The sequence below is a fragment of the Xylocopa sonorina genome, chromosome 4 (genome assembly GCF_050948175.1).
Source record: "Xylocopa sonorina isolate GNS202 chromosome 4, iyXylSono1_principal, whole genome shotgun sequence".
Classification (NCBI taxonomy): domain Eukaryota; kingdom Metazoa; phylum Arthropoda; class Insecta; order Hymenoptera; family Apidae; genus Xylocopa; species Xylocopa sonorina.
In genome coordinates this window covers 7,554,575-7,578,732 of record NC_135196.1, presented here as the reverse complement: position 1 = coordinate 7,578,732, position 24,158 = coordinate 7,554,575, and the positions used below count along the sequence as shown (strand labels likewise).

The 24,158-nt window shown below is 45.6% G+C and overlaps 1 protein-coding gene across 4 annotated transcripts in view; it reads right to left on the bottom strand.

Annotated features, from left to right (window-relative positions):
• Window positions 1–24,158, bottom strand: part of LOC143422621 (uncharacterized) — a 458,375-nt gene that overhangs the window by 322,847 nt on the left and 111,370 nt on the right. Inside the window, exon 1 of one of the 4 annotated variants that reach the window (XM_076893402.1) lies at window positions 14,407–14,737. The exons of the other annotated variants lie outside the window; for them this stretch is intronic. The gene's annotated coding sequence lies outside the window, so the exon portion shown is untranslated. Of the gene's footprint in view, window positions 1–14,406; window positions 14,738–24,158 lie in introns of those variants that run through there. 4 annotated transcript variants of the gene reach the window in all.

The following is a 24,158-nucleotide window of genomic DNA, read 5'->3' as shown; positions in this document are numbered from 1 at the left end:
CAAATAATATTATTCAACGGGAGTCTCTGTCGCGCGGCTTACGTAACACGCGCTTCCGGGTTAAACATTTCGCTTCGAGCGGCCTCGACCTCGCCTTCGCGAATGAGGGATGAAGAGGAGACGAGGGATGAGAGAGAGAGAGTACATTGTGCTTTTTTTCACATGTTTGTCACGATGGAGCAAGCGAGAAAGAGGGAGAGAGAGGGAGAGGGTGCTCGTCGAAACGCGAGGTTTAATTTCAAAGGGTGGATTTTCATAGGTGGTGCGTCGACGTGCTGCTGGTGGTCGTGGTTTCTTTTTTGGCGAGGGGACGAGATTTAAATTTGAAACTCGGGGGATTGCGAGTAGGGTACAGCTCTGAATACGTTCCAAATAACAAAACAGAAATGTTCGGAGACGTTAGAAATTTTTAGGGATTATTAATAGAATAGTTATTTTTTCGTCATGATGAATCTCAATTGTTCGAGTGGAAGTCCTATCGATTCACCAACAGAGAAGTAATTGTGTCTGATCGGATTCGAGTGCGATCGGATAGTAAAGCACACATTCTATGTAAGCAGTACATATTTGCAACGGGAGAAGGCTATTGCTAGGATTACTGTGTTCGGATAACAGAATTGTTGGAAATTAGTACATTCAGCTAGTGATAGGTATGATTCTACTATAATTGAAGAAAAAGATGAACTTATTTAGATGCAAAAATATCATAAACGTAGGTTTCCGTTTTTTTTTTCTCTAAAGTGCAAGAATTACAACTGTAGTATTTCAAATTACATACCAAAATGTCTTACAATCATTCAAACTTTCACCAATACCCACGTAAAGTGTATACATAACCAACTATAGAGCTCCAAAAAGAAAACGAAAAATTTGCTCACCAAAACTCCTCGAATAAATAGAGAAAATTACGCCATTGAAAACAGTTTTTGTTTCATCTCGATATCTCAATCGGTTGCTGAGATATAAGGGTTTAAAGTTTTTACCGCGCGCAAGGCCGTCGCGCTAGTTATGAATGAACTTGACCCAGACTTTTTTCCAGGAAATGCGTACGCACTAATAGTAATAGTAAAAATCCGTCTGGCAGCTGTCTAGACAGACCACGTGACTATTCATTGAGATAGGTCAGTGACCAGGAGCGAGCGAGAGGTCCGAGTCCTTCCGACGAGGACAGACATAATAACCGATTAAAAATTATCCTTCTCTTTATAAAACGATATCTCGGGAACCGGAAGTCGCATCGAGATGATTCGACAACCATTTTCAAGGGGAAGATCTCCAGCTTCGAACAAGCATTGTTTCACTAAACAAAAATTTTTAACTTCGGAGATATAGCGTTTCAAATTTTTGATAATTTTAATACGGGTTAATCGGGGGTTTCAAGAAACTTATTGACCAAAATTTTCAATTTTTTGAAATGTTTTTGCGAACTTTATTTATAGGAATGAGTTCTTGAACTATATGTATAAAATTATACGAAAAAAATTTTCAAGATATAGTCCTACTTATGGTTAAATGAAAGTTTTCAAGCAGAATAATCGTCCGTTCTTCTTTACCTTTTTAAAAACTGTAGATATATCTTTGTGGAATACATATAGACAACTGTTATACAAAATTATTGCATAATTAATACTATAGCTTGTGTTATAAATCCTCTATTACAATATTAGTATAACGTTAGTATCGCAATAATAAGGAACTTTAAGCGTAACGCATGTCTGACCATAGACGGTTCAGTACTACTTGCGTAGTACTCCTTACGCTTTACACATTGTTTCTCTTGTCATCTTGCAATGATTCAAAGAATATAAAATGCAATGAAGCAGCAGGAATCAAGAATGAGAACGAAAATCGCAATTTTTAAACAACAAAGCGAAGAAACTTTTACGAGAGATAACAAATTCGCGTGATTCAATCTCCAAGTATTTTCAAACTCTCAAACTAATCTCCTAAAATTTTGAGACTCATTCAGATTTCGAGACGACGTCGTAAGTTTCTCTGTACATGTTCTGATGCGTGCGTTCGCAAATGCGCGTACGAATTTCATAAACGATTGCTGGGTAAACGAGACGACGAATCGTTAGAAAATACCTCGAATGCTTTTATGTAAACGTCTGAATGGCACTCGTGAGTGTATAAAGTTAAATACAAAATTAGCTTCATTAATTCTTCCAAGAAATAAGGGATTCTTTCAGCCTTCTTCCTCGTTAGTGTGAAACTAATTAGACGACTTCTATGGATGAGCGCCGACAAACGTCTTTGCAGACTGGACGTTGTGTTCCGCGAAATACCAGTCTCCCAGATATATCTTCAGTATAAAAAAAATATAGAAAAAAATGTGTAGCAATACAGAATATATATACTATTTATAAGAAAATCTATTCTCATAAGATACTAAAAATAAACAAAATTTCTTGTCGTTCTCTATAGAATGTAATTCAAGTACCATTTCAATCTCATTTTAAACAAAACTGGACGAAAATATTCCCAAATACTTCCTCTAAAGCGAAAAATTCCGCAACATTCCCAAAACGTATCCAGAAAACCTTGAAAACGACGGAGATCCCACTAGTTTCGTTCCCGGCTCTAATCCCAGCATCGAAAAGCAAACAACGCCTCTGAAGCGGTTCGCAGCTACCCATCGTCCACTAAAAAATTCCATCATCCACAAAACCTATCCAGAATCCAATAAACAAACTCGCTCGTCCACCGCGACTCGAGGAACGCTCGACTCGCGATCGAATCCAACTCCTCCCTCGCTAACTTTCACGTCCTCTGTTCACGAGAACCGAAGTCGAAGGTCCACAGTGCCGAGTGAGCCAGGGCAGTGGCAGTGTCGTCATTTTGAAAAATCGCGTAATTGGCGTCAAAGAGATCCGATAACACGGGGCTGGATCTCTGCCAGGAGATAAGGGGGCCACTCGAGGAGGACTCGTAAGGGAAAGGGTTCCAGAGAATAGACCGTGGCCGGTGGGGTGTTCGAGGTGGGACGGTTGAGATGGGGACGACAGCGGCGTCGGGTATCAAGAGCGTCGAATCGTTATTCCCGATTTTCTCGAACCAGACCCGTACAACTGCAGGCGGCGATAAAAACCGTTCCATCTGACGACGGTTGAATCGTTATTGTCACGCCGTTCTACGCGCGGCTATTTATATAAGGAGGGGTGCTCTTCACCGAACGGAACGGCTGTGTGCCAGCCTAGAAAATGGGGTCGAATGGACGCAACGACGGCCAGGCACAAAAGGGGAAGCCCGATAACGGGTGGAAAATATAAATCTCGCCGCGTCGGAATCGCGGCATGAAAATTCGATGAGAGCGTTCGTGTTCGCAGACAAGTGCCGCGAAGATACGCCCTTGGGCCTGTGTGGGTGTGCATGTACGATGTACTGGTAGTCTGCTGGAAAATCTCATCTCGTTTTTCGATGGAACATTCTAGGATTTAGGAACAGAATACTATCGACTCGATAAGTACGCGTAGAATTTAAGTAACCGTAGATTTATAATTTCGATGGCTGAATGTTGCACAGTTGACGCTGTTGAGCCTTTTAAGGTGCACGTTGCGAAACACTCGGCTAACCTTCGTCAAGTGTTAAATGGCATACTTATAATGGCGTGTTTTGTAGCTCATGGTTGCCCATTTATAAGGTGAGACCAAGTCGTGTTTCGCTTCATTGCTGATATTCTAGTTGATTGCTATAATTCGTTATACGAACGATTAAAAATCCTTGACGATGGTGGCCGCGACGGATGCTTGCCGCGCGGCTTGCGAAATGCTGGAATAATTCTTGCAGAGGAGCACGGCGTTCGCTTGAAAGCCTTAACAGTAACGACCGTGCAATTAAGTAATTTCTCGCTAAAAGTGGACACGCGACGTTTATTGTAGCACGAAATCATTTTTATTTTTTAGTCGCACTCTTTTTTTACCAGCCATTCGTTGTTTTAACAAAAATGCATCGCCTTGGATAGTAAGATTGCAGTTTTAAAAGCACCGTGCCGGAAGGATTAAAGGGAAACGAATTATCGAGGACGTTGAATGGTTCGGTATTTAAAAACAATGGCGCCAGGAATGAAATTTTGTTTCCTTCGAAAATGCATCAACCGGATAAATAGAACGAGTATTAACAATTCGCCCACCCACGAGAACAGGAATCACTAAGAAAGCAGTAACATCACCATTTCCTCGCCGCGCTCCCCGCATCCACCCCTTTCTGGTCGCTTAAAAATAATTTTCCTCGCCGGGACCTGCCCCACCGTGCAATTTGCATACTCGCTCGAGCAATCACCGCGGACTTCGTTCTCTCTCTCTCCCTCCCTCTCTTCTTTCCACCCTGACTCGTCCTTACCGCCCTCGTACACGGCGAACAAAATCACCCTCTACCCCCTGCCACCCTCTCTATCTCCTGTCTGGCCTCTGCAAACGCGCCAAGATAAACTGCGAACTTCCGAAATTCGGTACACTAGCGACCACCCCTTTGTACTTTCACCCACGGTTGTTTTCGCGTCTGTACACGCGAAGACAGATGAAACGCTGAAAGAAGCGACGGAGAATGAATAAGAAGGGTGAACACACGTGTGTCGAGCAGGTAGAATACAGTGGATACAGAGGGTACGGTAATTAAGATAGTTATTTGGCTTGTTTATAGCTGGCTAAAGGATCGATAATTGCATACGAAACGATAAATAAAATATCTCCGTATATTTGTCGGAGGAGTACGCGGCTTTTATGTGCTGGAAAGATTTTATGCATCGATTATACTCTTCATGTAATTTTATAAAAGCACAGAGGCGCGAAGGTGTTCAGTCGGTATTGAAATATTTACATTGGCAAGTTTTCATTTGTCGAATATCCCACAGTAGTACTTCCGACATCAAAACACTTTCAAACTAAAAGCTTGCTCAGAGAAGTATCATATTTGTAATGGACAGTATGGATCGATGGAAAATTTTTAACAATATTTGTTCATCTTCAGTCGGAACATTGCATACATAACTACACTGCAGTTTGTTCATTAACAGGACAAGTGTCATCTATATTTTATACATAATCGAAACATTTCGACTAGATAAGAGGACCTGGATTTACTCGAATACAAAAATTATTTTTTTGGGAACATTACGTATCAGGAATAAACGAGAAAACATCTCCACGCATGCAATTTTACGATAGCACACGGAAAAAGATGCAGTATGCACCCTTCTCACCGCGTTCCCACTTTCACGGACGTTTTCAGCCACGAGTCAGAACCATCGCGCGGTTTAAGCCGAAGTTTATAACTTCTTTCCCCTCTTCTTCTTCTTCTGGCTGGAATTTAAATTGCAGACGCCATTATCTGCTTCATAAAAATCTGCTTCACTTCGTCCCACCCCCCTGCCGTGCCTCTGTGTACCTACCTCCCTGATGATCCAAATTCGTTCAGCCTGAGATAAATACGCGCGAGGAACGAATCCTCGCGGAATGATCGCGTGCATTTTTACGTCTGAGAGAATGCGAGGCGTAAACGAGATTTATGGAGGATTGAAAAATTCATTGTTCTTTTTCTCTGTCTTTTACACCGATCGTTCAGCTGTCGCTGATTATTATTGTTACCAGTGTCATTTTTCGTGCCATTTTTAAAATGAAATTTTTTATTTGTAATACTTTCGAATCTACCTTCAGTTCTACGTTGTTCTCTTTCATGGATTTACTAAAATATCAGCGTTAAAAAATAGAAAGCTTAATAATAATTATTGTGTAGCACATAATGCAAAATATTAATTGAAATTTTGCAATTTCAATTGCCTCTGGATTTAGTCACAAATATTTGCTAATTAGTACGTAACGATTTCAAGAAACTCGTATTACGGCTATCAAATAATTTGGCAACCCTTAATTTCCCAACCGATTTCTCATCGATCGCAAAAACAAAAGCTACACGATTAACCGTCCAATTTCCTAGAACCGCGTATTAATTCCTTCGCTCGCGGCGTCCGCACGATCTCGACCGCGGAGTTCCAGCAACAAAATTATAAAGCTGGAATCAACGAGGAGTTCCGCAGGTTGCGGTACAGAGGGATGGAAGATTACAGGTAAGCGCGCGGCGGACGAACTCGCTCGGAGCGGGGCGCGGCGACGACGCTGCGAGCGAAAAAGTTTCCCCGTTATACGTCCGTCTTTTTCATTGTCTCCCCTCGAAGCGACGGCCATCGTTTCCCTTCTACCTAGGCCGTGGACGCAGTTGTTACCGGACGAGGACCGGAAATACGTCCGCGCTGCTGCGCCGCCCTCCAAACTTTTTATCGCTCGGCTTAAGCCCCGGTTTACAACTTCTTCCTCTTCATCCCCCGACCTGGCTGGTCCGCTTCCGCTAACTCGAAGCACGGGATCGTAAACTCGCGAATCAGATTCCAGGGAATACCGATAGACGACCGTGGTCGTCTTCGAACAATCGAAAGACTTGTTAGAGGGACGCTCGACCATCGAGGGTAACTTCTGTACCCGACGAATCAGTGGTTGTAAATTGTCGAAGTCCCTCTGTCCGCGAGCTAAGGGGACATTTTTTTTGTCGTATTGGCGATTGATACGCCTATCGTTAATTTTTTTTCTGGAAAAATGAGGATTTCAAATAGGTTAACCCTCTTTGTCGAAAGGTTAAATTCTGCCAGCGCTTTTTTAAGAAGGCTAGAAACATCCAGGTTTCTTGCAAAAAGATTAGATCCCCTCGGTCTTTTTGTAAAGCGGTCGAGGTCCCACATACAGGGTTTTCGTAAAAAAGTTAAATCCTTTATCCTTCCTATAAAAAGGTTAAAACCCCTAGCTTTTTTCGGGAAAAAAAGCGGTTGGATTCCTTTAGAACGTTCGTGAAAGGGTTGGATTAATCCAACGTTATAGAAATGAAACATTTATTCGCGCGGCAATTGTATTCTTTGTGAATATTTTACAACCGACGATCTGATTAATCAACTAGATCGACCATGACCGAATTCGAGAATTCTAGATTCAAATTTCAGTGTTAACTATGTTCATTTAATCCTCACGTGTCATTGATCATAACACGTAACGTATTAAAATTAAACAAAGAAATTTTTCCCATCGTAAACTCAATTTTATCACATTCGAACTGCATTACCTCGAAAACATTCGAACTTGCTTCATTTCCTCGCATCCCGTACGAGAAAATGATTAAACGACATAAAACCCAGCGCCTGTGCAAGTATCCAACGAACGAGACGCTATCCTTTTCGCGACTGGGTAACCGGTCCAATTCCATCGTTCCTTCCAACGAGATTAGCCGTTCGATGGTCCTCGCGTGGAGTCCTGACGGTGGTCGAATTAACGAGCTATTTAGCCAGGAACGCGGCCCTCGAAAAGTTTTTAATCGAAACGCGGGACCAGCCCGGAAGCCGCGCGTCCGTTGTTTCAGCCAGCCTCCCTGGCCGTCTCGATTCAGATTTTTTTTCCGTTTCACAACCGATCCTTTGTGCGGCGGTTACAGCGTCGTCGGTGCAGTTTCGCTCGATGCTCCCTAACGAAGGCTCAATAAAAGGATGTTTATGGGTAAGCCCGGATCAAAGGCGAGTGGGCTGACGCGATTAACGGAAAGCCCGCGCAAACCCTCGGTTTCGGAGGATCTCTGGCCGGCGCACAAAGCCACTGGTGAACGTACGAGGGCGTTATCTCCGCGCGAACCCGCGCACACACGTGCAACGACCGCTCGTGGAAGCTGGATGTAGTCTTAGGGTAGGCAGAGAAATTCATCCCCCGGTGCGCGCCCCGGCTCCCTGCAGCTTTAATGTCCGCTGGCTGATTATAATCTCGTCAACGAGTTATGCCATTAGAACCAGGCTACGCCGTAATGCCTCCGCGTTTCTGCAGCGCCATCACCGCGCCGTTACTCCTTATCCGTGCAGCGTGCTTTATTTCCAGCGGCGCGCGTCGGACAGCACCGCGTTGCTTGTTCTTCGCTGGCTTCCTTCGTTCCTGTCGCTGGAAAGACGGAGCGCCGCGAGAACCAGCCAATCACGTGATTAAAGCGCCGATCCCTTTTGCGGACGACGAATGTTTGACGCGTCGCCGACGTCTTTGAACCGCGGGGGCTGATTACGCGGCGTGGAACGCTATCGTGCGGACGCGCAGGCTATTTCGTCCTTTGACGCGCTCCTTCGCGATCACTCGCTTGTTAAATAGTTCCTGCGCTTCCCTGGACGGCTGCTGCCACTTTCTCGCTGCGCTTTACAGCTACGTCTCTACCATTGCGTGGCTACGCGTGCAGTTTTACGCATATTATACAGATTTATAAATATATCTCAATGAAGAGACAGGCATGGCTCGTAATCAAAATTATAACAGCGGAACAAACAGCTTGAACTTTATGCGAGCGATTTTTAGCCTCGACAATTAATACGTAAATTATTAGAGCGCACGGCGTGCTAATACCGCGTCAATAACACCTTCGCATTCGTAAATTGGAGCGTACAGCGCGGCAATCCCGGCGTTCGTAATAACCCCGCCGCGCGGGTGCCATTAGCGGCGTTTAAAATGCAGCTACGAACAAACCGGCTGGGGAGGCGATAAAAAATTTCGGTTACCATCTACGGTAACCCAGATAGATTCTCGAGCATGTAATTACGCGTTAAGGAGCTTACTCGATTCGCGTTTCTGCCTGGCGAAACGGCGAACGGGGTAACGATCGTCCCGACGATCGTCGTCCAGGAACGCGTCACAAAAGAAGATTAATGACGAGGGATGAGAACGGGCCGCAAGACGCTCTCAATTTAATCGCAGAGGGTGGAGGAGGAGGGGGAGGGGGGTGGGGAATTTTAAACGGCCGCTCTCGCGCCAACCGCCCTCCCCGTCCCTGAACTTCTCGACGATAACACCGGAAGTCGAGAGACGCGGCCGACCGCTTTTCGTGGCGGAGAGCCTGGCGGATCCTCAAAGGAGAGCTTCAACGGCCGGAAGGGTGAACGGAGGAACGCTCATTTCGGTTAATCACGCCACTTTCGAGATGTCCCGCGGGGACAGAGGCCGAGGTTTATGTAATTTTTTCGCAACTTTGATAATTAGAATCGGCCCGAGGGCTGCCCGCGCGAACCACTTTGACGGCCGTACAAAGGAACCCTTTTCAACGAACGGCCAGTTTTCGAGTTTCAACCGCTGGAGGTATTCCTATCGGGGACTTGACATGGACGTTACGCTCCTCGCGTCGATATTTCCAGTGCCCCCTTGTGGGAGGAGTATTATTAGTAGTTCTAGTATTTACGTTCGAAATTAATTAATCGAAAATAAAATGATACGATGATAATTGATATTTGAAACTTGAGCGTTTGGTAAGAGAAATGGTTATTCAGATTATTCGTAAATGAAATCTCTTTAAGGAACGTTAGAGAATAATATATTTGATAAGCGATGTACAAATTCAAGGACATCTTGAAGATACTCAAGATGAACGATCGACTACTACGAATGACTCGTAACACATCTCGTTCCACGAGAAGCGAAGAAACACAAGAATTTCCCAAGAAAACTTCGGATCTTGACCTGAACTGGGAAACTTCTTCCGTTTCCTCGTTTCCACTCCGTCACGAGCATTATCACCGCCATCGTATCGCTCTCGATCGGCGTTATCGTCACTGCGATCAACGACGCCCCGTTCCAACCCTTAGTTCGTCGGCCATTAAGCTGACGAGCGGCGTTGAACAAATCGGATCGCAGCGATCGCGTGACGCGCGACATTTTTCAACGTCGCGGACGATACGTTCGAAATGCGTCGGGACGCTTCCACGTTCCAGAGGCCCGAAAATAAGATTCTAATCGGCGCCGTGCGGGACCACCTAAACATAGTACACCGCGAGCGTATTTGCGTAGCGGAACTTCTCGATTAAACGAGCGCTCGTTCGACCTGGAGAACAGCTGCGCGACCGAGTGCAACGCGACGAGAGAAGATAGGAAACGCTACGTCCGATCGGTATCTCGACGATCGACGCCCTCGAGCCGGAAGTGCGACGGATTTCGACTGAAATCCACCGCGAGGAGACTGGGATTTTGAAAATCCAGCGTATCAAGGATAATATCGGTCGAAACGTATTTTATATCGATTAGACCTTTAACTGCGAATACTTTTAGCACAGCTGATCGAAAAATAAGATGAAAAAAGACTTAACAAGTGCGTGCAAACTTTTACAGCCAAGGGGATAGTAAAGGAATATTATGCCTACGATATTAAACTTCTACAAGAGAAGCGAAAGTGGATATAATTAAGAGCCTTCAGATCGCGATTACCTAGTCAAATTTCGCCTTGAAGCATGGACGGAAAAGGATTCGAAGCTAAGATATAAAACTATAATGAAACGTTCCATAACTCGAACGAAGAAAGCAGAATTGACAGGGGTACTATGTCGAGGTCTACACGTTTTATAGCTGATACTTTATATCTTCCTTAACAAGTATGTCACATTTTATGGATCTTTTTGCTTTCTTTCTTATAACCGCGCCAAAATTGAATGTAGAAGATACGAATCGCCATTCTCGTTTCGCTGAGTTGCAGCTGCAGTATACCGCACCCGTATTTTTGCCTCAATATTTCTGATAATATCGACGCTTCAATCAAGAAGATACATACTGTGCACGGTGTGTAGTTTTTCAGTGGGTGTCACGTCGTGTTTGCATGGAAAATACTTTCTGATAGTGTAATTCAATTAATTTTCTTTATTTAAATTCCATCTATATGAGAGACGACGTGGAAACGGGGAAACGTAGAAAAAAATCATTCGTATCGTTAAGCAAATAAAATATAGATACGTATATAAAATGTATTACAAAAGTTAAAATGAAATTCTAATGGAAATAGAAATTAACGAAAAATAAAAGAAATCTGTTCCATAGTCAGTTCCATACATGAAACTAAGAATAATTACGTATAAATCACGTTAAGATAGAAATTTTACTTATTCTAACCGCTGAGTCGGTTGGATCGCACAAGATATTTCCAGCAGTATCCTTAAGAGACGAAAGCGTCGATCCCACGAAGAAGCCACCCCTATCCGTTTCGAAGTTCCGCGGAAGTTTCCGAAAATGAAGCGAACAGGAATTGCTAGACAGCTGTCAGACGCGTCCAGCGGCAAAAACCCGTGGAAAAGAGTATAACGCATGCCGATGACAGTTTCGACGTTTTCCGCAACGCGTCCGAGGGCAACGTTAAAACTTTCGAGTTCCGCAACGTCGAACGAAAGATACCTGAATATCGGCCAGCGTGTAATCGATCGTTGCTCGCGGGTTCACGGTTGCGCGAATCGTTTTTCCGAACAGAACAATACCCCCTACGCACGGAATCCCCGATTTTATCGAACCCTGAAATCGTGCAAATCGTGTAAAACGAACGTTTCGTACCGTAAACAAAACGCTTTCGAAGTTTCTCTACGAATTCACTTCTCCCTATTCTTCGCGAAAGCGTTCAATTCTATAACGATCGGTAACGCTTTGTAGTCGACGAAAAATTTAAAGGGCGACACTGAAACTCGAACTGACAGGAAATCAAGCTTACATAAGTAACAACGTTTTACGTCGCCAGATCGAGGAACAATTCGAATAGTCATTTGGAACGAGAAGCTACAAATTAGAAAAAAAAGCTAACAACAAATGGTAAAACTCGAGAACAATTCCCAGGTACCATTAACAGGGGGGAAAATGTTGGTTAAAAGGAAAGAAAGGAAAAAGCTGGGTTTGAAATTTCAAGCCTCTTGTTGTTTCCGCATAAGGATAACCCGTACACGTTCGCGGTGGCTGCCGGGGGCCAAATGGTTCGTGAGCTAAATTAAAAGCACGAATCGCTGGGAGCCAGCTACCTCCTTTGATCCATCAGGCGACGTGGCCCACGGTTGTGTACGTGACGTTATTACGAAAATCTGACCGCGTTGCGTGCAGAACGCGAAATCGAATGGCACCGATGGCTCGCGCGACACGGTACCATCTCGCGGTGCACGGAACGGCTTGAGCGCACGCGTGCGAATTCGCATGCCCGCCGTTCCGCGATGACGTTCCGATTTTGATTGATTTTCAACCGGGCACAGCTAAGAGCGTGAAACGTCCGTGGCGTCTGACGCGACGCCGGCTGATCGGTGCTGGTTCCTCTGTTTAGTCGCCATTTCTCGAGAACGAGCAGAGAATCGACCTTAGATCTTCCCTAAAATGAAATATCTCGCGACACACGTCATTTGTATTTTAATGTTTCTAGAGAATGTTTTCGAACATTTAGAAATTCTGCTGTAACAAGGTAGCTATAAGATAATTAATTATAATTAGTTACATAAACATTCTTTTGTACTGAAAATGTTATGGTAAAACAACGCACTCGAATTGCCACGGTCGTAATATTCGCGGACGTTACACCAGAAATATCCCAAGTCACAATCCCCTTTTACTTCTTCAACCGGTTCCACGAAGAAGCTTTTTAGGCCAGTCGAAAATGAACGCTAGAGTCGAAGAAACATCGTCGTTTGCACATTGTAGACGTTGTACCTGTCCCTTTGATCGCGTCTGTTTAAAGTAACCAAAGCGTCGCTTGACATTAGGCGTTGCATGCGCATCCGGTTACGAAGTGGCTACTGCCGTTGGTGGTTACCATTATTTTCAGTTTTCGAGCTGCTCTTCAAGATCAACGAATATCAAATCCTTGTTTTCGCATCGTTTGCGTCTTCTATTTAAACCTCTTTTAACGAGAGGTTTTTTTAAAAATTCAACAAATTGAAGAGACCAGAACGATCAACCAAGAAAAATAATATCGAAGTTGAGCTCGATACCATTTGCACCACAATCGAGCGTTACAAATTCCCTTCGATTTCTTGGTTCGCCCCTGCGTGCACTCTGCGTGATGTTCGAATGAAAATGTAGGTCGTAAAGCAGAGCCGAGTAAATGGGACGATTTATGGCTTCTTCTTCGTTTGGGTTAAAAAAGCACGGCGATAAAACTTGGATCGTTTAACGAAATCCGAACTAGAAACTTTCTCGGCCATCTTTTTTTCTGTAACCTGGCGTGAATATAGTGAATACAGTTGTAGTATTTTTTCTTCTTTCAAAATCGCCACAGAAGGTAATTCTTCCTTTTTTATTATTATTAAATTTGAATAAACTCGAAAAGCTGCACTGTACAAATCCTTCAGAATAAATAAGCTAAATTATGGCATCAACAGTTGCAGCGCGTTCGATTTAAAACAGAAAAGCTTCAGCACACCCTCTACGAATCTAACTATTTTCAAAAATTTCTCCACTTAACGATAACTCGCAGATTTTTATGTCTTCCCTTGATCCGTCGCGCAATCTGATTCACCCGTGAAAAATCCGCGCGGGACGAAAAAAAAACGCGAGTATGCGAGTTTCTTAAAACCCGATAACTCGGTCACATTTCTGCGCGGTTAACAACGGACAAAGCGTTTCTATGATTCCGCGCTGTTGGAACTCCGTCTCGATTGTTCCCGTCGCGCCAGCTAATTAAAAGGACGAGAAGAAATTCCAGTTCGACTCGCGCGGACATTAAATTTCGCGGTGTCCGCATTCCACGGGTTGCGTAAGAGATAGAACCGGCCGAAACGAAGCGTCGCGGGGCATTAATCACATCGCCCACCAACCGAGTCGACGTTCAGCTTCTTTGATGGACGGGGTTCGCGGCTCGAAAAGAATCGCGCGTTCCTCGCGGATGACACGTGGCTGCCAAGATGAATTTCGCTGCTGTTGCGTTCGGTCGTGTGAATCGATTTTCCGTGTCGGAGACACGAATTTTACATTTGTTTTCTGAGAGAGAGCGGGGACAGGTATCGCTTTTTATAGTCTAAGAGAAGAATATGAGGATCGAAGAAATTCGGGGTGAACAAAATAAAAAGTGTCCTGATTTCATATTAGTAATCGAGATTAATAATTGAATCTAAAAAAATATACAACGAGTACGTAATCTCACACTTCACAAGACGTACGCGTTTTAAAATTGACGGAAACGCTGAGCCACCGGCTTGTCGTTACCGCGACAATTTGTCTGAACTAAACAGACGCTTAGAACCGCGAAACTGACGTCTTCCCTCGCGATTACATATCCACGCAGCCTTCCAAGAGGCAACGATTCTTTCTGCCTCGTGTCCAACAGTGACGCATTGGACCGGCGCCATAACACGAGCAGGGGTGTCATTAAAATTCACGCGGGAGTCTACGTACGTGGCGGATAGCTCGGCGCCCAAAGGGAGAAATTTATCATTCGTGGCCATCCTGGTGTAAAACGAACCCACGAAGGTGGCAAGCAAGGAGGAACGAAAGAAGAACGAGGATAGAGGGAGGGAAGAAAGTTTTCGTTTCGCGGCGATGGACGACGACGTGGGAGGGGTGGGCGAAGGAAAGTAGACGCGGGGAATGGCCGCGCGCGGGCCCGTAAAGTAGAATATGGTCCTACCTTGAGATGAAGGACGAACAGGATCTCCTCATTTTCCCGTGGGGCACTAATGTTTCGCGGGTTGGTGATTTAACTGCGCCACAAACTACGGACGACAATGATCGCGCGATCAGCCGGCTTGCAAATAGCACTCGTTATCGTTAACGGAGGAGCGGCGGGTCCACGGCGCTCGCACGACCCGCACGGTTTAACAACACACTCGTGGCCACGGGATCTTCGAGCGGTGGTAACATCTGTCGGAGGTGCAAGGGCGCGCACAGCTGACGGACGCGGCGGCGTCTTTAATTGCCGCGCGACCACGGGCATTAACGTTCCCGAGCACTCGTAAAACCGACCCTCGATCATGGACCGTGAGCGCGCCTCGGAACAGGCTTCGTTTCGAGCACCAATCGCGAAATCGAGGAGGGACCCGTCGAGATTCGATGCCACTACGGATTATCGCGGCGCTGTTTCGCTGGACGACGATCGCCGCTGCACGAGACACCCTACTCCTCCTCGCGAGGCTCCTCATGCGTTGACTCGCGAACGAAACGGGTCGAGATCAGTTTCGAGTCGATGTCCCTAACCAGAATCGAGCACCGTACCATCGTGGAAAACGCGCCTCTGAATATATCGACTGGTCACCACCACTGATACATCGCGAAGCACTTGCGAGCATGAAATCTTCTCAGTACGCTGCTACGCTTCGTAGGTTTATCCCGCTCGAACGGATCGCACGTGACGACGGATCAGAAGGGGGGCAGGTCGATTCGAGGGTTGAAGCGGAGTTTCTCACTGGCATCGCGTCGATCGGTTACCAATCACTTTCACACGGTGCTGTTCTGCTGGTCCACGTCCCACTAGCACGGTAACCCTCTCGCAGATCTCTCATCTCCTCGCATCCGTTCGTCAGCATCAACGGTTCGAGACGTTTCGATTCGCGTCAACACAAAAGCTCGCAGACACCCGCGGGATCACTGCTATCGACTCACAATCACGATCCTCTGTCTTCCCCTGTTTCTACCCTCTCGAGGAACTATTTGCACCGATCCCAAGAGATCGCTACCAAAGTGCGCACGAGATCATACTCCTCGATATACCGGTTTCTCGCGCACTCCGTCGATCAACGAAACGCATGAGGACACCAATTCGTGCGAACTTCTACTCACAGCGAAGCACAGAATCGTGCGCCATAAAGAATTTCCACGAGTAACGCGAACGGAGCTAAACGCAGCCGTCAGAAGGTAACCAAGCTCGTTCGAGGAGCGACGCGGGACAACAAAGGCTCTGCGACAACAACCTGTTAATCACCTGGCGGCGTCTCGCGTGCACGGGACACGCGTCGCTCGTAAGAAAGCCGCGACGATTAACCGCGCGACGATCGACGAACACCCGTGTCTCACCAGCACCGTGTACCATCCGCTATCCTACTGCGCGCTGTTCCCTTCCCTCGAACGTCACTGTCGGGCCAGGGAAACGAGAGGAAACGAGGAGGAACGAGCCCTTTCGCGGCCCGTTTGTATTTTAAACACTGAACAAGATCACTAGAACTGGCGGCAGCGTCCGAGAGCCACCTTTTTGGCACCGTCGTCGCGGCGGTTCGACGACGCTTGGCCAGAGAGGGAGAGCGTGACGCGGGTCGACGAGAGGTGACAGCCAGCGTTGGTGGTGTCCGCGTTGACGCTGGCCGTGCCGGTGGCAGGCCTCCTAGTATCACGCGGTGGCGGTGACGATAATAGGCGAGGGTAATAGCGGTGGTCGGAGGCGGGTATGGCGGCGGCGGCGGCGGTCGGTCGGTGCAGGTGGCGGCGAGGCGGCGGATGGATTGTGCCAGAGTGCGGGCTTACGACGGAATGAGAGGAAAGCTCGGCTTAGGAGCGCTACAGCGTGGCACATCGGCGACTCACCGATGAGCGAGAGAGTTGCGCGTTATCGACCCATCCACCACGCTATATTCAACCGGCGGCACACGGGGAGCCGCTTTGCTCTCCGTTCTGGACCGTACTACGCGCGCGGCGACGCGTACTACTCTCGCGGAGGAGAGAGGCGGCGCGTACGCGCTGACACCGGCTGCGCTGCTCTGGGACCGCCGACGGATCCTACGGGATCGCGGCGATCGAAATTTTTCCGCGACGCTACGCGCGCTCCGAAAGTAGACCGTGTTTTCGTGAATGAAGGAGGCGAGCGGAAGTGGGTGACGCTTGTTTCGAACGGCTCGAACGGTTGCTGCCGGGTGGTGGAGCGATCGTTCGAGTATCGCGATCTTGCGTACCGATGTTTCTTTGCGCAGAGAAAACACGTACGTTAGAAATGTAAACGAGGAAGTAGATTTTTCAAATTGTTTGTCTTTGATTATTTTAAAATATCACAGGTCATTATTCAATATAGAGCTCGTTAAGGACGACCATACCAAGCGGCCATATTGGCGCTACCGCGATCAGAACGAAGCAGTCGCCCTTTCCTACCCCTAATTCCTCGGTCCTCTACTTTTCCTCGTTACTTCCCTGGCGAAGCTGTAACTTTAAACTGTTCGCTACGACTCGCGTTCGCAACTTCTACCCTTTCCTACCGTTCTCGCTCGCAAACCTCATCGTCGAAACCTCTCGACCCCCTGAGAGCCGCGCGATACCGGCGCGAACATATTTTTGTCGTTTGGTATTTTCTCTTCCTCTACTCGCATCGATTTACGCGTCGATGTATGCGTACGCCCCCGTACACGAACGTGAATAAAATAGCGCGGAGAGGCGAATATTCGGGACGTAATTCGTTACCAGTTACGCGGCTTTGTGCGGGTGTAACCGCGGGGTAGAATTGAAAAACGGCGGAGGGTTTCTTCTCCGCTCGATTCGTTAAACGGATGAATTTATTCCTGCCCGTTAATCGACTGCAGCTAGAGGCGTTGCGTTTCTCTCGCTGGATAATGAATGGAAACGTTTCTCGAGGAGGAAATGTTCGATCTTTCGCTCGATTTCGTGCTAGCGAGATTTTCAGAACGCGTGGAATGTATCAGAACTGATCGCGATCAGGGAATTTGATTCACATAAATCAGCGTTGGGTATTATTCGAGTCAAATTTTGTTTAGGCAAAAGGGAGAATCGAGAAAAACAAGTTTATTCAAAATGCACCGCGCGTCCACGTTATTGCAGCACGATGTATGCACGCACGTAGCTAAGTCGCGTTTCAGATCGTTTCACGGCTTTGAAAAGTCTATGGTTTTACGGCTCGATGCAGTGGCATTATGGCCGCCATTGTGCTCCGATCGTCCGGCGCGCACAAAGGTGGTGGGTCACCGATAATCGGAAAAGCCCCGATGGAAATGGACGGAAAGAAACGAAGACGGGGCACGGTGAGTTCGGTAGAAAGGTCCTCTGCCTCCGGATCAAAACGAAATCGTCAATTGAAACGTGAATGCACACGCATAGAAATGTCCTCTTCAATGCTCTAACAGCCGCGAGATGGACGCGGTCGCGTTTGATCCTCTTGCATTTTTATGGTTCCATTAAGCGTGCCTAGTTTTTATTTCCCCTGCGTGCTTCTCCGCGCCACGTTCAAGACGAGCAAAGTGATCGATGCTACGAGATGCTAACTAAATAGAGTTAAATTTATATTTAAAAAAAATCAGTGTGGCGGTAATAGAAAATTAAAAATCCGACTGGAAAAGTGGAAACGGAACGGGGGAATAATATTTCCGTGGCGGCGTGTAAAAAGGTGGCACAGGTGCGAACGGGCCGGAAACAGCGGCGAAAGCCGACAACGATATTGACACAAGCTTCAGTTTAATTTCTCCGGCTGGTAAACATTGGTTTTCCAGCCACGCGGAGTTACGCGCCACCCGTCACCCCCGTGTCTTGTCCGATCGATGCCGTTGTTGGAAGAATCGAACCACCCCATCAACGAAACGCGTTCGTTGCCGCGCGACAAATTTCCCTGTCGCCACGCCAATCGTTACGATCGTCTCGGACGATCTCGAGTTTAAACGATAAAACGTTTAAAATCGTGAAATGTCCAATCGCGTGCGCGATAAACATCAGACTCCAGAATTTGTTTCTTCCAATCCCGCGTTGTTGATTCTAACTTTGAGGCTTGTAACACGACGAACGGCTTGTAATTCCATTGCGAAATTCGTTGCCAGAGAAGAGTCTAAAGGTATGGCGTCGGTGTTGGAAGTTTGAAAATTTAATTCTGTTGGAAATACATACCGAGGAGTTCGTATGTTTCCTAAAAGCAAATTTATATTTGTTCTCTGTTAATTATTCGCACGTACGAGGCTCGCTGCCGATGTACTTCGTCGCGATGGCAGCGTAGTTCGCGAAGAAAGCGTGCGTTCGACTCGAACGCGGCTCGTCGAACGGCTGTTGGACTTTCGTTGGAATGAAATTCGGTAACGAGCGTTCGCTGAAAATGCACCCTCGCTGAAATACACGGGGAATTTATTTATTAGCCGGCGTTACGGTGTTTTAAAACAGGACGACGCGTGGCCCGCCGCCGCTACGTACAATTGCACCCCCGGTTAAAGTGTTCGCTGCGTCCGCGTCGATAACGATCGCCCCTCTGCATCGCGTATTATTAATTAATGCACCACGCGGCTGGTCCGACGAACGTAATCGGTGAGTTTGCCTGCGAATTGTCGCGTCCGCTTGGTCCGTGTATGCGTTTGTTCCGGACGAGTCCAAAGTTAAAAGGGTAGTTCTTCCTCGAAGGGGTTGCGTACGAGGAGGACAGTGAAACGATTGAATAATCAGGCTTGTGCATCTATGATGATCGTATGACGATGCATGGCAATATTTTTGACGAGACTTCTGCGATCGGAGTGGACAAATTTCTTCAGGAGAAAAAAATCGCGATCATAGTCGTGAGTGAAGTTAAATCACGATACGTACAAATTTCTGTTTATATAAGAAAAATGGGAAGTGAAAAGCGTATTTTTGTGTCACGAATTAACAGCCAATATCTCAGAGCGATATGACTGACGAAAATTACAGATGATTAATAATACTTGGAATCCAGCGGTATCGCTGGAAATTACAAAATGCACGTCGACCATCCGACGATTTACTAATCAAATTTTTAAAAACGATAATTTGACGTATTTGATAACATTCATTACTGGTCAACGTGATTTTAAGCTTCAATATAATTAACGCTGCGTATCGATGCATCGGTAATTACTCAAAATTACCCTTCCCGCGACGAAACGAAGCTGCATTCACGCAAATTTATTACGAAACCCCGAAACTTGGTTATTTAAACGTACGCAACTCTGTTTCGTTTATTACTTTTACACTTAAAAACCATAAAAGTGAACAACGATCGATATTATTAGCAGATGCCGTGAATTCTCGATTATACAGATACAATCTTGGCATACTCAATTAACAAACACAATTTTATACTAAATTATGAAACGGAGATTAAAGAATAGCGAAACATTTTCTGTTTTTGCGTGTCTAACACAATTTAAAATAACTCTTGAAAGGGAGTGTTTCACAATGAAAAAAGTTTGGGAAACACTACAATACAATTAAAAAATGTTGGGTTTCTATATAAAAATGATTTTCCATGATAAAAAAGAAACTTGAAAATCGTTAACAATCGTATTCATAGCATCGTGTAACGAGAATAACAAGCTGAGCCAATTAGAATAGCTAATCAATCGCTCCGATCGCGCTCTGTTAAACCAATGGACACGCGAGCAGTCGAAACGATTTTCCGCGGACCGTTAAAAAGTCTAGCGCCGGACAATTTTCTATTGTGATTTTCTATTGTACCGGCGTACACGTTCATTGGCAGGCATTGTACAAGTTTATTAACAGTTTGAGCAACTGCCAATCACGCGACTGTCCTACGAACAAAGCATCGTAGCGGCAATTTGTAGAGAAATAATGCAACGAGGTGCATATAATGTTATCTCGGGCGAAAACAATGCGTCCCAGGAAAAGATATAATTAATGGAGCATCCGATTTAATGCTCCGCGCTTTAGAGCAACATCCGTGAACGATCGACGAATAATTTCACCGTTAATGCTCGAGGCGGACGTCTACGTGTCTTGTTCGCATTAATACGCTATTCTTGTCTTCGTTGTTGCCATTAAAATATAATTGAAATCAAATACTTTGAAGCACAGTGAATGCGTTTATGGGTTAGAATCGTCCAGTGAGAAAATATTTCGAGTTTGACCTAATTATCGCAAGCGATTTGTATAAGATCTGAGGAAAGTGGACGATATTCTGAAAATACGAAATGTTCTATATTTTAGCGTATTTCATTTTTTTGCTGCTATTCGTTTAGATAGGATAATAGCTAGATATTTTGTAAATCAATTTTAATACATTGAAGTGTGATTGAATATCCTAACCAAATTGTTTCTATGTTTGTTTAAAAAATTGAAGTAAGTTCCCTATGTCACCACTCGATTCAAATAATGATCATTTTCTCGTTCGAGTTCCTCTCTTCTTTCCCGTTTCATCGAGCATTCTTATTCTCTTATTCCCCCGCGAAAACTTGTTTCGACAAAGGAGGGACACCGAGCACGTATTAAGACGACTCGTCTCGTTTCCCTTTGCAATTCCGAGAAGCTGTATCCACGGATCCCGTTCCGTTGTGTCGTCGACGATGACGGCACCTTCTTCTATTTTCGATCGACGAGTTGCATAACCAGACCCACCGTAGAGAAATAGAAACAGGGTGGGAATAGAGCACTCGAGAGGTACCCGTGTACGTTCTGCGACGAGTACGTTTGCCTTTCGACCAGCTCCACTTTTCGCCATCGCTTGCAGAATATTTTCAATTCACCGGCTATTTTTCTTTTCAATTAACTGGCCGAATAAATAAGTTTACAAAGATGCACGCGTTAACCCCTTTGATTAGACATACGAAGCAACTTAAGTCTCTTAAAAAAATCTCACTTCAACAACTTCTCTCCGTAATAATTTAAATAGCAAAATGAATCCATAAATTAGAGCAGCATTGCTTGCTCAGGCGTAGCCACATAGAACTTGCATCACGCATCGCGTTTACAAGAAATTCTCGCCATTTTCTCACAATCTGAATTTGCATTATTCAATCATTCCATACGTGTGCCACTAACGTTCTTCGAATCACGCGAGACAGTTTAAAAACGATGCGACTTTCAACACTAGATAATAAAAACGTCCAGTTTCGGTTTCGAGTTCGAACGCGTTCCATATTCACCCCAATTAGGACAGGTAGCGCCTTGGCTGCCGCCATCTCGGTTTCTGTTCGAGTGGTCGATGACACGGAACCCCTATCAACGATTCCTGCGACGAGCTTCGATCGCTGCGACGTAGCCGGTGCCTCGAGCGATTCCGCCTGCATTTTGCATAATGCAACACGGCAGTGAATCTCGAGCGAGACGCGATTCTTACCGGGGAACGTGGCCTCGCGGACGTCTCCTTTCCTGTCCAGGAGGAACAACACCCGCGATCGTTCCGTTCTGACGAGTCGAGGACGGATGAAGCGCGGATGGCGTAATCGAATTTCACGCGATGCCACGGGGTCCCCTTTTCCCTCGCGACAACACGACCAGGCTTGGGAACCGACGGGCCGAATAACCAATTCCTTCGTCGACAGCCCCGCTGATCGTCGGAACGACGCGAAGATTTATCGTGACGGGGATCGAACGGGAATCGAGTGATGTACGAGGACGTTCGAGAGAAAAGGGGCCGCGGTGGCAGCTTTTCGAACTCCGATCGACGGTGTTCCTTTCGAATCGTTCCTTTCTAAGGACCCGATATACGCGTTGCTCTCAAAATATTGGCTGGGAAACACGTGTGAAGCTTGAACGGGCGACAGTGCGTTTTCACTTTGCTTTATTTCACGTTCGACGAATTTTAAGCGTACTTTCTTAGTTACGAATGCACGAGGCTGAAATGTATTGCGAAGCTTTGGACTTTTGTTAATTGGGACATTCGTTGATTCGAAACTGTGCTTGTACAAGTGTAGATTGTTGAATAGTAAATCGCTTTGGTCGAAATAAGAATATAATTGGGGGATTGAATAGGTGAAAAGCTTGCAAGCGTTATACTGGGCAAGAGCGCGCGAGCTGCGCCATTATTGTCCGACAAATAACCGAAGACGATAATTTATACGGAAATGGATGACGTCAACCTTTCACGCCGATCGAATAATGCGAATGAAGCAATTTAGAAGCACGAAAAGTAGCAGAAATCGATAGCAATTTCTGCGGAATTATTGGATGATGGGTTTGAGTTCAGCGAAGGTGTCAGTGGAATCGATGCGATCGCTTTTCGGATGAAATGATCAAATAGAATTCGTGTCGATTCTATTATCATTATAGCGTTAAAACGTATAAGGTGCAACTAAAATAGATTGCCACACTCTAACGTATCCTCTGTTCTCTTTAGGTGATAAAGAGAAATACTGAATAAATTTTCAATAGTCTGATAATGTAACAAGAATTTCAAACAGTGTTATTACCTCTGTTTCGTTAGAAATAATCGAGGAATCGTTTAGACGACTTACTTATGCGAACGATCTAGACTTCTGTGGCGACCATCGTAAAAAGATAGGATTTAAAACAAAAATTATGCAGTTACTTGTTTGATACGAATAAGGAACAACAGATTTGCTCGATACGTAGATTGATAAGCGTAAAAAATATTCGTACCAGCACAAATAATATTCCAAGTTGGAAGGAAGATTATACCGTATCAGTACAACTGGCACGTCGAATACAAAGGGTTAATAGTCTGTGAAACGCTGATACCTAGAAGGCATTGCTGTATAAGGAAATCATTTGCAGCAACATCTTAAGCCCCTTAGTTACTATAGATCCGTATATACGTACGCTACAGTATACCCGATCCTTGTACCACGACGAATTTAAATAATATTCAAAGTTAGAAACAAATATTGAAACAGTTGGTAACTATTGAAACAAAATTTTCATTCTGGATCGTATACGGGCGAGGAAGTAAATATGTTTCAAGTTTTACTGGAATACTCGATTGAAACAACTACACTCGTTTTGTTAAGTCAATGTTAGCTTCTAGTAAGTTAATCAAATAACATTCACGCTGAATAAATATTGGAGAGTCTAATATTTAGTCTTTTCGCTGCGGTTAGAGAATGAAGAGTCAGACTATTAGTTACCTTCTACCATAAAACCTTACGTCTACAACAATACTTTCCCCGCTTCGTTCTTCAAACACGAAAACAAGAAAGTTCTGACGAATCTTCAACTGTCCTCGCGTCTAAGCCACCGCTCCGCCATTTTGGTACCCTTACCAACGACTCCAGTACAGCCCCACTACCAAACTGTCCCTCCTTTCTATTCCTTCGCTCCCTTCTCTCGCATACCCTCCTCCATACCAAGTTCGCTACGATCTTTCAAAGATACAATTCTATCGTCGAAACAGCGGAAAAGTGGAACAACGCAAGCATCCACGTGCTCGTCGAACGTAATATTCCCAGATCGTGCCGCGAGTCAGCCAGGCCAGGCATTCGTCAAGCTTATCACTGGCGCCTATCTTTAAATCCAATTACACGAACGAGCCACGTGCCTGACGAGCATCGATAGTCCGCCAGCGTCCGAGTTCGTTGCCGTCGATCACCACAGATCGATCGTTCGCCGATCAATCGTCTCTGAACGATCCAGGGGCCAAACGCGCGCGCGACCTGTAACACCCGCCGAGGGAGAACCGGACGCACGCACTCGTACGAATTATATATGCAGGATATAATAAGCTGCCCGTCCTCGAGATATCGACGAGTTATGGCCGTCCTAATGGGT